The sequence below is a fragment of the Psammomys obesus genome, unplaced genomic scaffold, assembly GCF_907164565.1.
Source record: "Psammomys obesus unplaced genomic scaffold, mPsaObe1.curated_primary_1811, whole genome shotgun sequence".
In the NCBI taxonomy this organism is placed as follows: domain Eukaryota; kingdom Metazoa; phylum Chordata; class Mammalia; order Rodentia; family Muridae; genus Psammomys; species Psammomys obesus.
This window is the reverse complement of record NW_026596120.1, coordinates 7654027-7671834: the sequence shown is the minus strand read 5'-3', so window position 1 is coordinate 7671834 and position 17808 is coordinate 7654027. Positions and strand designations below refer to the sequence as shown.

Below are 17808 nucleotides of genomic sequence, written 5' to 3'. Positions count from 1 at the left end.
GTGATGGGAGGAGCATTTCTGTATCCTCTTGGTTATAAAGAATTCCAAACCAAGTACATTAACAGGGCCTGAATTATGTTAAAACTGAGGAATGAGCATTCTGGCGGGGGGAGGGGGTAAGCATGGCCACAACCAGCTTCAGGAGTGGAAAGTGAGATGACAGAAGTGAGCAAAGCAGAAACAGGGGAGACAGGATCTCTAAGAGCCTGGGATGGTGATGCCTGCTGTTTGGCGAAAGGGGAAAAGGTGTGACATAAAATAGGATCTACATAACTTTCTGGGGTGCCAGGGAGTAACCCTCCACCCAATGACTCCTACAAAGGCTATATTGGGAGGTATGGAGCTGACATCAATGGGCTTGGTTACAAAGGGCAAATATCAAGTGTGGTTTGGTGATCACTGGAGAGTCACTGTGGATGAGGCTGGCTTCTCTTAGCATGCAGGGCATGTGGGTGGAGCACAGCTTGTTTCTGGAGCTGGGCTCAGTCCTAGAACTCTCTTACCTTAATAGTCAGTCCAGCTTACTATGTAAGCCTTTCTGCCTGCTTTTTGTGTGACTCCTGCCTGGCCACTCTGTGTCTCTCAGCTCCACACTTGTCTCTTCCTCCTTCTTTTGGCCAATGTTGTCCACTCCATGCACTGTCTACTCCATCCCTTGCTTCCGAAAGCTTAGTAGTTACATACCTGCACAGGCTATTGCTCCTTCTCAGCCAGCTTGAGAAAGCTCAGTGGAGACCTGACATAGGATCATGTGCACTGCCTTTAAGCCAACTGTCTTAGTTAGGATTTTTTTGCTGTGAAGAGGCACCATGGCCATGGTAATGCTTATAAAGAAAAACATTTAATTGAGGCTGGCTTATAGTTTCAATGGTTTTGTCCATTATTATCATGGTGGGAAGCATGGTGGCACGCAAGCAGACATGGTGCTGGAGAAGTTGCTGAGAGTTCTATATCTGTATCCACAGGCAGCAGAAAGAGATTGTGAGTCAATAGATCTGGCTTGAGCATCTGAGACATCAAAGCCCACCCCCTAGTGACATACTTCCTCCAACCAAGCCACACCTACTCCAACAAAGGCACACCTCCTAATAGTGCCACTCCCTATGAGTCAATGGGTCCATTTTTATTCAAACTACCATACTATTCCTTACATGTTTGCTATGCAGGTTATCAGTGAGGATTTGTACAGGGATGCGAGGAGCTGAGGGCCAGAACAACTCACTGAGAATCTGCTGTCCCCCGATAGATAGCCAATGTCACAGCACTTGCCAGTGGGAACTCTATGGGAAGAGTTGTGGCAAATGCATTCTCCTAAAATTTCTACTATTTTAATGATCAATATAGTTAGGTTCTCAAAGTATCTTCCTTGTGCCTGGCTTCCATGGATTCCCAGAAATGGAAAGCTATAAGGCTACAGCCTTATCTATTTCAAGTATAGAATTTGGCCTGGTCCTAGTATACTTCCTACTGCTATAAAAGAATGCCTGAGACAGGAAAAGTTGCAAACAGCAGAGGCTGATTTGACTCAAGGGTCTAGAGTCTGGAAAGCTCAAGCGGGAAAGGGGGGCCATCCTTGGGAAGAGATTCCTTCCTGTGGTAACCACAGAAAATGATACCACATGTGTGCAATAGAGGTAGAGAGAAGGGGTGCTGGGGTCCCCTTTTATAACCAATTCACTCTTCCAACAATGGTCTCCATCCACTTAGGAGACCATCGCCCTTGTCTCAGTCACATCTGAAATATCCCACCTTTCCCTCGGGTTGGGGGGATTAACTATGGCCATTAACATTCAGTGTTAGTTTAGAGGGAAACTAAACTGACACTAACCAAAATTCCATACTCCTTCTTTGACCTCCATAGCATCACCTCTCTGTTCCCCAGAGGGTGAGAAACCCTTAGGGCAAGGAGCATTCTGAGGGACAAAGCATTAGTCCTAACTTTGTTCCAGTTAGGGAAAAGAATCAGAATGACCATGTTGAGGAGAGACGGGAGCTTTCCTGGGGACTCATGCATTGCTGACGTAAGTTAGACACTCTCACTCAGACATAGACATAACCAGAGGCAACTTCCAGATCGGGACACCGAGCTTAGGAGCAGCACTGTGTCTCATGCCTGTGCACTAGCTAGGGCTGCTGAGCAAATATCTACCTCTCTCTGTTGCAAGCTCCGCACAGAGGCCAGGGAATACAAACATAGATAAGTCGTGTCTGCCTAAAAGACCGCAGGGTCCAGTGGAAAAGACAGAAAAGAACACAGACAAATGTGAGGCCATGTGACAGACACTGAGTGAGGACCATCTCACAGAATTGTGGTACAGAGGAGGAGTCTCCTCAAACCAACCTGAGGGAAGTGACAATCAGAGAAATCCCTTAGGCAGATGGCATCAAACTGTGTGCAGTGTTCAGAAGGAACCCTTTGTTAGCATTTGTTGTTGAACCTTAAAAGTACATGCACTAAAAGATTGCCCTAAATGCAGGTTGTAAAACAGACAGGGTATGCACGGGGAAACACCTTGTACCTCAGATGTACACATCTATCAAAACACTGTCATCCCTGGAATCCCCGAGTTCCATTTGTAAAGCCTCCATGGGATTTATGAGTTACAAAAATGTATCAATTACAAGTGAAAAGAGGGAGAGAGAGAGAGAGAGAATGTGTGTGTGTGTCCCCTGTCTGCAAGCCAGCATCCCTGCCACACAAAATCCTGTTTCCCCAAGCAGAAGAGTCTCACCGCCCAGAAAGTCATGTATATTATCTGAATTAAAATCTAAGGGACAAACAAAAAGCATACTGCATGCTGGGTTGATTTTCTCTAATGATGTGGTCCGTGCCCTCTTTTGGGGGTGGGAAGTTATTACAGCCATAAATATTTGTAATTCTTTTCTTTATGCATTCCGTTTGTTAACAGCACCACAGGGTGGGTGCTGTGCTTGAGAAAATAAGAACATCGACTACTGGGCACGAAAGAGAGACATCCAGCCTGGGAGGGGTCTCCTACCTGAGAAAGCTTCACCAGTAGTGGCTCTCTGGGTTCTTGTTGATACTTTTTCAGTACAGCTCTTATGCATGCTGTCACGGTTGGCATGAGCTCATCTATGCATCAACCCTGTGTCTGGAAGATGCTAGTTCCTTGGCTCTTACAGTATCCCTGCTCAAGTTCAAACCAGACAAAATCCCAGCATAGAGAAGGGGAAGTAGGCACAAAGTCCCACCCCTAATCAAGATGCTATTTGCAGTTGGTAGTTTCTGGGGTAGTGGAAATCAGTTTTCTTCAATACAGTGGCATTGGGTATATCAATACCAAGTATATCAATATATCAATATCAATACTCATGCTCAGGAATAGTTGGCCAATATAAAATGGATTCCAGTTTTTAGGGTTTTTTTTTCTTTTCCATTTTGTTTTGCTTGTTATTGTTGTTGTTATGATTTATTATATTATTCTTTATTATATTGTTGTTTATTATGCTTTATTATGTTAAGGATTTGAGGCCTTGTGGAACTTGAAGGAGGGGAAAGAATATGACAAATAATATATTCTATGACATTTCTTTAAAGATACTTTCAATAGCCAGTAAAGAAAAGTCCAAGTCATCTATAAACAATAAGCCAAGAATGTTCTCTTATTTAATGCAAAGGTTGATGGTTGGATGGCTGAGAATGAATTCAGGCCTCATTAACATTAGCCAAGGATCTATGTTCTCTTGTTGGTTCCTGGTCTTAGACGAGCCTCATTCTATTTCTTCCAAAAGTGGCTGCAGCAGTTTCCAACTCACACCCCCATGCAACAATGCTCAAAAGCAATGTACAGAAGCATATCTCTTCTGATGTCAATAGCTTATCATCTCTCTCAAAAAAAAAAAAATAACTAGATCTGTGGAAGATACCTGGATAAAAGTGTCTGTCATAGCTCTTCAAATATCGTGTTATGATAGGGCTAAGCCTTGGTTCTGCCAAATCTTCCCTACACATTTGAAAAGTATTAAACGCACATTGGCTCTACAGGAAAGTTTGGTACAAGTTAAAAATAGTTATGTGGAGCTCAGCTCTTCAAGAGGCATCATGCTTATCCATATTCACTCTTCAATACAGACACGGCCACTTTAATATAAGTTATTTTTAAAAGAAAGGAATTTAACTAGTTATAATAGGATGCTAGAATAATCAATATCATACTCTCTGCATCTATAATAATGAAAATAAGTTTACATATTACTATACAATGTTGAGTGGATAATATAATGATGAATATATCCCACAATGCTTCCACTCAGGAAAGCAAAGATAGATATAAAATTAACAGTGGAAGAGTATGGACCAGAAGTAGACAAAAGAAGATGGTAGGTTTGTGAGATTGTAGAAGGTTGATCAGCTGGTTTCTCCTTTCTGTGATTACATGTTTACTCTCTCCACAGGAAGAAAAACAAGTTCATGTAAAATAATGATGCTTAGCTTGACCACAGAGAATACCTGCTTGGCAAGGACAGACATGTATATTTATTTGTTTCTGTTCCTTCCAAATCAATGTGAAGAAGTAGTCTGGACTTTGTGTGGAAGTCTCTTCATCTCATGTATTTGAAACAGTTTTATTGAAACAAGTGAGGGATCAGGTAGAAAACATGTCTGCCCTGAGAACACATCATATCAACTAGAAGTGAAACTGCAGTGAAGGGAGCCATAGAAATGTAGGCTTAGGGACTTTTCTTGGGGTGCAAGTGTGCCAAAAAAAATGCTTATGACTGAGGAAACCACAGCCAATGTCTGGGGCAAACTTAAAGGGACTGGCATGTGTCGTTGTTAGGGAAGAGTTGCTTTGACTATGAAGAGCTTATGGAATTGAGAGTGGCCCGCAAACAAGAAACCTGATGGGAAGGATCAGGAGTAGAATTGTCAGAGGCCGGTATGGTGTGTAAGTGGAGAGCAAAATTACCTCACCACAGGCTGCTTGGTTAGTTTTTTCACCGCTGTAACCCAATACCTGAGAAGAAGCAGCTAAAGGGAGGCCTGTGGGTGAAGAAGAACTACTGTTTGTCATAGCAGGAAAGGCATGGCAGCAAGAACTCATACGGGCCAAACGCAGTGCGTCTTCCCTCAAGGAGAGGGAGGAGAGGACTGTTGAAACTCAAGGCCCTCCACCCAGTGATGCACTTCCCTAGTGAGTCTCCACATAGAGACCCCAAAACAAGGGCCTCATCTGGGGGCCATTTGTCCTCACACAGGAGCCTATAGGGGATGTTTCACACCCAAAGTAGTGGGTTACTCATGCACACACTCCCTTCTTCAAAGATTCTCAGGAGCACGCCTTTCCTCTTCGAGGTTCTTTCCTACAGGGCCATCTCAGGGCAGCGTAACCAACCCTGACTGTGTCAGGCCTCACCCTCATATTCCAACGGTCTTCACCCTCTGTGTGCTGTACCTGCCATGTTACATTCGTTCTTCTGCGCCCTGGATACTCCCTGGCCTCTTAAGGCACCCCAGAATGTACCGTTCTATAGCAGGATGAATCTGTCACTGTCCAAAGCATTTCATGAATTAGTAATTGATCCCCTATGGTTTCTGGGGGAGTGGACTTGGCGGGAGGCTTGGCAAGACAGGAAGAAGGAGTTTTTCGGAGCATGTCTGTCTGAAGCTTTCTTAGACGATTGTTCTGCCAACTATCACAGTCCTCCAAGGCTCTGTACTAACTCATGCTTCCGTGACACCAAGGAAAAGCTAACTGTGACAGTACTAGAATTTCCCGTGTATATCTTTTCATTACTGTAGCTTTTCCTGGGCTCAAATGATCAGCTCTGATTAGTTAAGATGTGAAGATTGGCATATGAAGACGGAGAGAATATGAAATTTAGGGCTATGGTGCATTCCTTCCAAAGACGAGAGAACTTGAAGATAGGCTTCTCCAAATGCCACCATCTTCTGAGAGAGGAAGGATTACTACGTTTAATTGTGTGTGGGTGTGTGCTCGTGTATTAATATATGGAAGTCAGAGGACAGCTTGAAAGACTGGCTTCTCTCCCTCTGCTATGTGGGTTCCAGAGACAAAACTCAGAAAATCAGCCTTGCCCGTAGATATCCTTACCCATGGATTTTTCTTGCCTTCTGAGGGCCACACAGCTTTTCCCCTCAGCTGCCCTCTTCATGAAGGAGGATTTGACATGGTGCTAGCTGTGGTCCTGAATGTCATGACATTCTTCTGCTGATGTGGGACCAAAGAGGAAAAGCTCAAAGCTGACTGGAGCCTAAAGCTTTCTTTCTGTTCCTGTGCTTTCAGACAAAGCTTTCAATGACCTGTGCAATTTGGTGTGACTTTTTCTTGGACTGACCTCTATAACCATGCTTGCAGTAGACATCTCTTTTAAAAGTTAAAGGTCAGTTTCCTAGATGTGAAATATTTTATACCTGACCTTTTATCCATCATTGCTAAGATTAATAAAAAACCATTTGCCCTGAAGAGTATCTAAAAAAGAAAAAAAAATGTGATTAAATCAGATTACCCGAGGCACAGAAAGAAAGAAACAAAACTTATTAAAGTGATCATGTATGTAGCTCTTTAAAACAGATTTGTATTGTTAAGGAAATGCTAGAAAATATACAAAAGAAGAACAATGAGGGTGAGCTAACCACATATACACAGACTCGGGGAGGGGAAGAGGAAGATGGAGGATGAGCCAGGGTTAGTTCTTATGGGGAGAACAAAGAATCATTGGCATTAAAACCAAGCTTACTGTGTCCAATCAAAATCTCCTGCTCAGCCTTACACTATGGTAACAGATCCTTTTATGGCTCTCTACATCATGGTCATTGTTCTGTACTCTTTAGGGACCCAGAGCCTTCTTGTACCTAAATAGAATCAGTGTCATACTAGATTCGATTTGAGAATGTCCATCACCTGAGGCTTTCTAGTCACACCTTCCTTATGCTTCTCTTCAAACTTCAAGGTAGTCAGGAAGAACTCTGATATACTACCTGGTATACTCCAGAGAATGCTGGCTTTGGAGCCAGCCAGCCAGTGTTCAAATCCTGGCTCTACTAACAGCTATGCGGTCATGAGCAGGCCACTTCACCTCCATGACCTCAGTTTCCTAATCTCTAAGATGTGTGTAGCTGTGAAACTTGCCTCCTAGTGGTGGGTGGGAACTAGTTTTGAGGAGTGCCTTGCACTCAACAGGCTTATTTCCTTTGCTTCTCGGTTTGTTTGGTTTTTTGTTTGTTTGTTTGTTTTGAGAACTGTGGTCTGAAGAACTTGGTGTAAGGTGGTCGTTTCCAGCTATTCTCCACATGTGCTTAGCTACTAGCACAGGGATTAACAAAACCGCACTTAGATATCTAACGGTTATACTCACTAAATACTGAGCTGTCAGGAAGAAGACCTGGACCCCCATATTTCAGGCCGATTGTTCTTTAACCCCACACCCAGAAGCCATCCCACTTACTCGAGGGAATGAAAAGCTGCCCTAACAGCTGTGGTGGGTATCTGTTCTGCCTTCCTTCAGTGATCTTGACTTTGCTCTTGGCATGACCTCATCTGAAGGCAACAAGTTATCTTTATTAGCATGTATAGGAAGTTCCCAGACAAATATGCCCTGGCATCTGGAAAGGAAGTGATTGTGTCTGTCTGTGGATCTGCCCCACAGCTGTCAGGAAGGCACCGACAATTCCCCTCAAAGAAGTTCCATTTGCTCTTTAGATTCAGCCTCTGCACATGGTACAGGAGCTTCTCTATGCACCAACCTCCCCCTTCAGCACCCTCCTCACTGGGTTGTAGAATTGCCAGGAGTCTTTAAAATCATGAACTCAATGCCTTCCCGTGGTTCTCATTTCTCCTTTCCTTCAGTTTTGCTGAAGCTACAAGCTATAGGAGAGGTAAATGTAGACAAGATGAAAAAATATTTCCTTGCACAATTCTTAATACTATTTGTGGACAGAATCTCCCTGGAATCACAGCAGATAGAAAGTTCAAATGAGAAGCATATTAACACAAGGCGTAAGCCAGTGGACTTGGGCCAATCTAGAGTTGAATCTGCCACTATTGCTGAATGGCCTTAGGCACATTGCTTAACCTTTTCTGTCCTCAGTTTCCTCACATATAAAATACAAACAAGAGAAGTTCTTTTCTCCCTAGGTTGCCGTGAGCATTTAATGAGTCACAATGTGGGAAAGTCTTCAAGAAGTGTCTCAACATGTAGGATGAATCCAATAAATCCACTGATATTCCGTCCAGTGTCTCCCAGGGACGCTAATATGGAATTTTCAAGACAGCTAACTGGATCTAGGCCTAAGTTCTAGCTGTAGATCCTGCATTGATTTAATACATGCTTTTGAGGGCCTTCGTTTCCCCATATACACTGTCAGTGAGTCTCAATAGCACACTTTTATGGTTTTCTCTCTTATACTCAATGGACATCATAGTCTTCACGGAACTGTGCTTGATTCTGGGATCTGGTGCCTGCCCTTGGTTAGAACATCCTCGCAACATCTGCTTCTGGGTTACACTCTAGGTCAGTGGTTCCCAGACTTCCTATGCTGTGACCCTTTAATATAGTCCCTCATGTCATAGTGGCGCCCAGCCATAAAATTATTTCCATTGCTACTTCATAACCTTAATTGTCTTATTGTTACAAATTGTAATGTACAAATCTGTGTTTTCTGGTGATCTTGGCTGACCCCTTTGTGGGTCATTCAGCCCCCAAAGAGGTCATGACCCACAGGATGAGAACAGCTGCTCTGGGTATTGACAGAGCATTTCCCAGCCCTTAGTGAAAGAATTGAGATTTGGTTTGTAAAATACATGTGACATAAACTTTGACTGAAAAAAGAATTTCATTTCAACCTCAAAAAAAAAAAAATGTTTCCTCTGATTTTGCATGAACACTGTAGATAACATTTATGGAGTTGAGATTCACACTCTGATTGATGGACTCCTTTAGCTTCTTGTATTCGTGGATCAACCTCAGAAAAACAGTCACTGGGGAATCTGTGGCTGGATGCCACTAAAATATAAATTTTCCTCATTTCTAATGGATACCAAGGAATGCTGCATATACAAATGATGCCTGCCATAAAACAGCAAGTGAATAACTTAAAGTCATTGAAGAACAAAAGCCAAGCTAGAGTCCATCCCTACCTACCCTGCTTAGGAATGAGAAGCCCTGGTGGCCTCTGAGCACTAGCAGAATGCAAAGCCAGTACCTATTTAAGGCTGGAGAGGCCTTTCTAGGATCCAAAGATGCTGGCTACTACAGGAGGAACAGATGTCAGAGAACTGTCTGTGCCTTTGAGCAGCATCCTTGGCTTTTTCTAGGAGAAAGAGGCTTAGAGGGGCTGCTCTTCTTACCGCTTGCCAGGATTCACAATTCAGCTAAGCTAAATACTCCATGGCGTGCCGCTCAGACCACCTTATGGCAGGTCAGAGAGTAAACAGGCCTGTTTTGAATTGACACGACATCCTACCCAGCTTCAAATCAGTATGAACAGTTTCTACTGCTTTTAACTGAAATAACTAAGATTTACTTTCATTTTTCTTTATTTGTTTGTTCAATGTGCAGCAGCACTTTCCCATCCGTGAGTTCGCTCACCTCACGCTCACATACTTCCATGTCACCTGGAAGGGTCTGTTCGTACTGGCCACTCTTCACTAACTGAGGATGGGGAAATGAAAGTGGTTAATGAAGAGAGTCTGGTCTTGGAGGACATTTTCAATGGGCACTTTGTGTGACTCTCGAAACCATGCTTGACAGGGTTGAACTGCAGCTTATCCACAAAAATAAGCAGCCGAGTCTGCATCACTAGGTGGCTTTATCTGCTTTTATTTCTTTGTTCTTCTCTCTGCCCTTTCCTTAAATCAGCTTCCAAGTAAACCGCCTGGCCCAACCCTTTGTCTCAGGCTCTGCTTGCAGGAAACCCATACCAAGACTGAATTCCCAGCATGAAGACTTCTGGAGAACAATAGGGGTTTGCAGGTTCAGGGTCATATAGAAAAGCCAATAGGGCTGGGATTGTCACTCGTTAGTAGAGCATTTATCTAGAATTAAAGGTCTCAGTTTGCCCTCCCACAAATGAATAAATAAAATAAAGTGTTTAATTTAAAAATCAGGTAGCTCTAAAAAGTCAGGTTCCATATGAGGAACTGGGCTCCAGCTGTCTGTCTGGCCTGTTGACTTCTGTCCTATCCCCTGAAGGTTGGGCATCTTCACATAGCTGTGCATGTTCGGTATTGTACAAGACACCTCCTCATCCTAACACCAAGATTCAACACCTGTCACTGGTTATGTGCACCAAGCAACATCATCATCTATCGAGATGCATCTATAAAAGAAAGGTCCCCTTTCCTTGGCACAAACTCACTGACCATTCTCTCATACATGGCGCTTCAGGTTGACACCTATACAAAGGGAGCCTCTTCCCATTCTATATGGTGATGTCATATAGAAGGGCCATGGTACTCAGTCATTTGAGCTCTGCCCGATGTCTAACTAGTTTCATCCCATAACACTAACAGTGTACCCAAGGTAACTGATGTTTCCACATGCCTCATATGAGATTTTATTTCTGTATTTGCCCTTGGTTGATGTTGATTCCCCCTCCCTCCTTCGCTCTCCTTCTAAATAAAGATGGACCCTTGATCTTATGCTTCACTTCACCAAGTCAGTAAGCATCCAAGGCCAAATCTCACAGTGTTTCTTTCCTCTAAATCACAACAGTGCTTATTGGAATTCACCTATTTGTTATTTTATCTGTCTGTTTGTTCTTCAGGAGTATATTCAGTGCTTTCTATTAATATGCCCTGGGTGTGTAGACATGAATCAATCCTATAACTGCTCTAGTGAAGGAGCAAAATAAACAGAGTAAAAGACAGCACAGTGACAAAGGGAAGCATATGGGACCGTGCAGGGACTGAAAAGCAGGGACGGGATCCCTCCCTCGGCAGAAGCACTGGAAGATTATCACCTGAGATGTCTTAGCACTGAGTCAAGAGCCTGAGAGGGGGCTGTGGAGGACCACCAGAAGATGGTGGAGTGACAGGCACAGAGATGTGGTGGGAAATACACAGAGATGCTGCGTAGTGCTGCTGCCGGAGAAGCCAGAGTCCATACAAATGGAGGAGAAGGCTTGGGGGGAAAGGGTACAAGGCCCTATCCTAGAGGGAAAGCTCATTAACAGCCTGAAACCCAACCTTGCATAGAACAGGAAGATGTACTGTGTATTCAGTGAGGCTTATACAGGTTTATATTTTGCAGATAGGAGAAATGCCAAGTTCAAAAATCTGCGTGCTTCCACGTGGAAAGCCTGTGTCTGTGTTTAAATGAGCAGTCATCTGTGGTGAGTGGACAAGCAGTGTTGTGGTCATGGACTAAGTCTTCTTGTCATGGATGTTGCTGAGTCAATGAAGGAGTTCAGATGCTGTGATTACCTCTGTTGACCCGCATGCCTTTCCCAGGGTACAAGCTGGATTTTCTGATCTAAACAGCTCCCAGGGGAACTTAATTGCCTTTTATGGTGAGAAAAATCTATAGAGAGGTCGCTTTGCCCTTCCTCCAGAGACAAACACAGACAGGCAGGAGGAAAAAACTAGCTATGCACAGGTGAAAGACTGCCACTGTCCCAGACTTTTGCAACACTTTAAAATTTAGGGAGTTCAGTGGAGTATGAAGAGATTGGGTTTGGGGGTTCTTGGTAAATGTTATTCAAAGCCAAGTTCTTGTGCACTTGGGGAGCTTATCAAACTTCTCCAAAACTTTGATCTCCAGCTCAGCAGAGTTACAAGGAAGCTCAAGACTCTGTCTTTACTGAGCTGTTAAAAATGAGTACAGGAGCCCATACAGCCTGAAGTGCCTGGTGCAGGACCTGACTCTGATTGAGACACAGATAAAACTCAGGCTGTGATGGGTCATTCCTTCCCACCTACCTCTTCTTTAGGATGTGCTCCTGTGTGTCTTTGCTTTGTTTACTGTCAGCACACAGACTTTCTGCCTAGCCCTCATGCATCTTTCTATGGGCTAATACCTTTCCACCCTCAGGCTGTCTGAATCACAACGCTGGTTCACTACTCATGCGATTTTGGCAACTCACATCCCATCTCCGGGCCTCAGTATGTCAATCTTTAAGATGCATGCGTGAAACACATTACCCCTGAGACTCCTTCCAGATAGAACATAAAGATTCTGTGGTTCTGTGGCTCCCACTGTCTAAAAAATAAAATCTAAACATCTTAGCATAATGTCAGGTTCCCATGTGAGCTCTCCTGGGAACTCAGTGTTGGGGACCCTCTACAGTCTCACGCTCATAGCCCTTCTGGTTCTACTCTCTTGCTACCCAGTCCCCTACATTCATGTCCTGGAGGAATCCTGTGCAGCCACTTGGGACCTCCACCACACAAGATGTACCATCCTCATTCATCATCAGTTCCATCATAGCAACTGACAGTGTGGCTCAGAGAAGAGACATGCAAGAATAATGTAATGAGTTAATTTGAAATTTCATTGCGATGGATGTTGCATTGAAGAAAAAGTAAGCCCGGGTTTATAATCATACTTATGGTGGGAGGGGTTAATTGGGCCTGGTTGCAGACAGTCATTAGGGCTAAAACACTGGCCTTAGAGATACTTGTAGCTCTGTATTGAGCCTGGGGATGAGGCTGTCCTAAGGTGATTGGAAGAAAGCCTGGAAAAATGAAAAAAAATACACATGGATTTTCTGTCTGGATGATATGCCACTTCAATCAAGGACATGCACAGTCCTGTGGAAAGAGCAATACAAGATGGCAGAGGCAGCCTTATTTTGCTTTTTCTTAGCTCTCCATCTAACTTTGAGTGAGCAGCTGATTCTCAGTCCTTCGTTTTGTCATCTGTAAAATGACAATGTTCTCATTCTTGGGAAGCTGTCCCATTTTGGAAGAAAGTATTTTATATAAATATACCAAGTACAATGTCACATGCCCGTAATCCCAATACTTAAAAAGCAAAGGCAGAGGGATCATGAGTTTGAGGCTAGCTTGAGCTATCTGGTGAGAGCTTGCCTCGGAGCTAGTAATAGCAATAAATAAATAAATAAATGTACACTAGAAAAAAATACCAATGTTACCACCAAAGGGAAAACGTCACCATAAAGTCCTTGTCATTTATTATGGAAAGAATTTCTAGAATGAGCAGAGTTAGTCACCTGCAGAAACCACTAAGAGATAACTCATTCCACAGATATCACTGGAATAAGTGGAAGCAGCTGTGAGGTATTAACATGCAAGAACAGGCTGGGTGGGCTTCACTGTCACTTCCTAGCTTTAAGTTCTGGCCTTTGATCTCATACCTCAACTGTAGTGTGACACAGTAGGCATGCAAATGAGCCTGTTCTGCACAAGGGCCCAAGCTAGGGTGGGGTAGGGTGGGGTATAGAGGGAAAGGAGAGGGCCTCTGCCCCAGAAGCTCTCGGTGCCACAGAGGGAGGCCCACAAAAAAGAATCTCGGTGTAATCTGCCAAGAGTCAGGATGACATGACAGGATAAAGGAATCACCCCAGACTGATCAGAGCAGCTTCAGAGGGGAAAAGTGTGAAATTGGGGTTTACTGCCCCTCCAGCCTCTCAGCCAAATTACTCTTAAGAGATTTGAGCAATGACAGAACTATCCACTGAGTAAGAAAAGGATGTCAAAAGGTCAGGTGGACATTTGAGTTTGTGCCAACAGCAGTCAGTGGGAAATCAACCAGTAAGCAAGCTTAAAGCCCTAGCAAACCATCTGAATGTTAAGCCAGGATGGCAATATGTATGTAACCAGAGTGTCAGGAATGTGCCATCATTGTTACCACTCATGGCTTTCTTTTGGGCAGGATGACTTAGAGCCTGAGTCTCCAGGGCAGGAGCCAAATCCAGGGCATAGTTAGTAGAGCCACGGCTAAAGTACCTTTAAGAGCAATGAGTAGCTCGCCACAGTGGCCAGACACCCCTTCTGTTGAAGGCGATCCTGATGGGACTTCAGAGGTCAGAGCTCTTTCCTTGAGAAACTACCATTGGAGGCTCCTCCTTGTCTTGATGGCTATCCAAGCATAGAGCAGGCAACCCAGATTGCCTCTGGCCACCTGTGAGCTCCCATTTGGACTTGGGAAATGGAGTAAAGGGACACAACTGCTCATCATCTCATGGTTATGGGATACTGGGATGGTAGAAGTTGGAGAAATAAAAGCTTTGGCTCAGCTACTTTTTATTCTCTTGCCACGGGCTCTGGGAGAAAGAGCTGAGGACAGAGCTGTGTGTGTCTACTCAGAAGACATAGGTGACTTAGAAAAACCATGTCTTTTTTTGCTTGAGTCACAGGGAGGCTGGGCATGTCCCCCCCACACACACACACACCATTCTTGGGTCCTGCATACCCCAGACCCTCCATGCAATGCTGTATGGAAACCTAATCTGGAATGAACCAGCCAGTGTCTCCGAGATAGTTAAAGACAAGAGGACACCAATCCAGAGTCTCAGATGTCATGTTGCTCATCCATTTGCTATTATTTACAATAAAACGGGAGAAGGAGAAGGCTTCAAACAGTCTTTTCAGGTGTCTGCCATTCTCACAGTAATTGATGTAAATACAATCAGATACCTATAATTTTGAGACCAGGAGCTTAAGAAATTCAATGTTTACAAGAAAAGGGGGGAGGGGATGAAGTGACAGAAAACTTGAACAGGGCTGTGTCTTTGTGGTTGAGGGGTGTTGGGCCTCCCCACAAACTTCTTTAAACTCTACAGCTGTTGGAAATTCTCTCCTCCTAAAACCAGGATTTCAGACTCTAGCTTAAACTAGGCCCCAGGAAACTGCCACTTAATCTTTGGCAATGCTGTGACTGGGGCTTTGAAATTGGGGGACTAAATTGGGAGAGCCAGTTTCCGCTCTGTTGACAATTGCTAAATATGTTGTCAATTGGCAGTTATTTTGGACTAAATACTGGTAAATCAGGTTATTTATGAGTGAGCTGATGATGATTGATCCCAGTTACCACTGAACATGATGGTTGAACATTGTTGGACACCATGAAACACTTAAGGCTTATTTCACCTATTCCCTTTAATGGTCTCAAAAAGTTTGTGTTTATCTCATCGTTATCCAGAGGTGAGAAAGAAGGTCACCAATTAGGTATGTGACAGCAACAGGATTGGAACTAGGATGGAATGAACCACTTGTTCTGTATTTTTGAAGCCCAAGCAGGGGGTAGTGAGAGAGAGCTCTGGGGAATTGTGAGGAGTCCTGAAAGCCATCTGCTGGGCTTCAAACTCACTGTTTCTTGTTTTCCAGTTCAGCCAGTACCTGGCTTCCAGTGCCCACACTCTTGGGTGGGGCATAGCAGATTCCACCACTGCTCCTCACAAACATTCAGTAGCGGTGTCTGCTACAACCTCCCCCAGTAACGGGAGTGGGAGTTGGAACTGACTCTCTGCCCAGCACACAGCACCCCTGCTTCTACAGTCCTGTCAAGGCAGCATGGACTTGCCAAGGCTTTATTGTAAACCAGCTGCTTTTGTTACATTAAAGCTGAAACTCTAGACAGGGAGGGCTTCATTCACAGAAGTATTTGCTGCCACTCTGTATGTGAATTGTGCTGCAGAGAAATGACCCCAAAGGCTTTGATTTTCTGTACTCAGTGGGCAGCAAGATCAGGGTCTACTGAGTAACCTAGAGCCATCACGAGCCACATAGCACAACAGGCATGAACACAGGAGGAGGGGCTGTTGACCTCCTCATTCCCTTTCTCCTGGGAGGATGAAAGCCCAGGGAAAAAGCCTGCAATGGCCTCCTCCCATGAGTAGCACTGTTGTTGGTCCAGGGGGGCTGTCCCTACTGGAGTTCAGCAGGCCATGCCCTGGACACAGATTTCTGGAACGTGACATTTGAACACTTGAAATTGGAAATTCCAGGCTTTGCCCAACCTCAGGAGCTGGTAGACGGCTTTAGATTGTTGGGTGTTTTCATTTGTTAAGGGCTGCTAAAACACAAACTAGGTGACTTAAGTAAGAGAAGTGTATTGTCTTGCCATTCTGAAATCTGGAAGTCCAATAACAAGGTCATGGAAGTACACTCCATGGTTTGGTTGGGGACTGGTTGCCTCAAGAAGAGCATAGTAACTGTTGGTCTGATTTCCTGGACCTTAGAATATACCCATAATAAACACCTCTGCCTAAAGACCACCTAGTTGCTTTTGGTCGGCCCTGGCATCTTTAGAAGATCTGACAGTAACTGAGCCTGGAGCTAGTTTGAAGGGTCTCTTTACGAAAACAGGCTTAAGTTTATGCTTTAGGATAACTTCTGTGTGGAGTGATGCTATGGTCTGGATGAGTACCCATCAAGACCAATGTTTCCACATAATTTTTCTCAGAATGGCACTATAGGTATAATGGGAATTTTTGAGAAGCTGGGGACCCTTATGAGGGGTCTTCAGGACATAGAAACATGTGCTTGAGGTGTACTTGAGCAGGTAGTTCTTTTTAATTTCCACTGGTTTCCTGACAGTTTGCTGTCTCGTGTACCCATGGCTGTTGCCATCTGACACACCTCCCAGCAAAGGCCCAAAGCAATGAGTCCTTGTGATCATGAATTGTGAACTACTATTCACTTTTCGCTTATGAGTGAATTATTACATTTAAATTTTCCCTTCTGAGTTAATTGTTTTATTATAGCAACATGAAGCTAACTAATATGGGTGGGCTCTAGCATGATGTGCATTCTGTAGACATGGGAGATCTTTACCCAACCAGGACATGGGGTAACCTGACATCAAAGCCTGAGCTCTTGACTCCAGATTCTTGAAAATGAAGGTATCTGGGTTTTTCCTCCAGAGCTTTTAATTCAGCAAATCTGAGATGGCTATCAAGGGTCTGAATTTCAAGGGAAGTTATTGTTAAGAAGCTCAGAAAATGCTGGAAGCCATTGACTTCAGGACTTTGGGGACAGGGGCATCCTAGCTTGCCTCTTGCTTCTCTCTGTGCTCTCTCTTATTTGAAAAAAAATAATAATAATAGAACCCCATGTGTCTCTACCCAGTAAAAGATACCTTCTCAGGATATCCAGGTGGTCATTCATAGGAATTTTATTTGTACGGACTCCATGTTGGATTTCTGCAGGGGCTGGTGATGTAGCTGTTTTGGTCTGAGCTCTGGTTTCCAAGGGGCTTTTGCTGCATGATACCAGAGACACTCATCATGAGGAACTGAAAGAGACATGTGAGCCATTCTTCCTTCAGGCCACAAAGTACTCCCTTTAGAGATGCAGGCCCCTCCCCGTCCCACTATGGGCCAACCAGTTGTTTCCTTAACCCACTGTGTACTGAGCACGTCTTCTCCTCCAGACAGTGGAGAAGGATGTGCATGCTGTTCTCTAATGAGGTAGGTTGGGGTCAGCAGACACAGCCCATGTATGTTATTCCATTAGGGGAAAATGAAGGTGTGTTGTATGGTAGTGCCTCATCTCAGCAGAGCAACAGCCTCCCTCCCCTGTCCCAGCACACACACGCCCTCATCATCGGGTGTGACCAACGCCCACACCATCTGCCCCCTCCCTTTTAAGGTGGAGAGTCCAGGTTTCAGTATGGACTTTGGGCCTCATCTGTACCATAAAGGGTGGACTGATGAATCACAAGAGATGCTTCTTTCATTTGGACTGCTTGTGCTTTTCAGAAATCAAAAGAAGTGTGTTCACACAATCACTCATACACTCACACACACACACTCATATACACACATACAAACCCACACTCATACACACACACACACTTCTTCTTCTTCTTCTTCTTCTTCTTCTTCTTCTTCTTCTTCTTCTTCTTCTTCTTCTTCTTCTT

The 17808-nt window shown here is 44.1% G+C and overlaps 1 protein-coding gene across 1 annotated transcript in view; it reads left to right on the top strand.

Annotated features, from left to right (window-relative positions):
- Nucleotides 1–17808, top strand: part of Clstn2 (calsyntenin 2) — a 572340-nt gene that overhangs the window by 360317 nt on the left and 194215 nt on the right. The gene's annotated exons all lie outside the window — the stretch shown is intronic.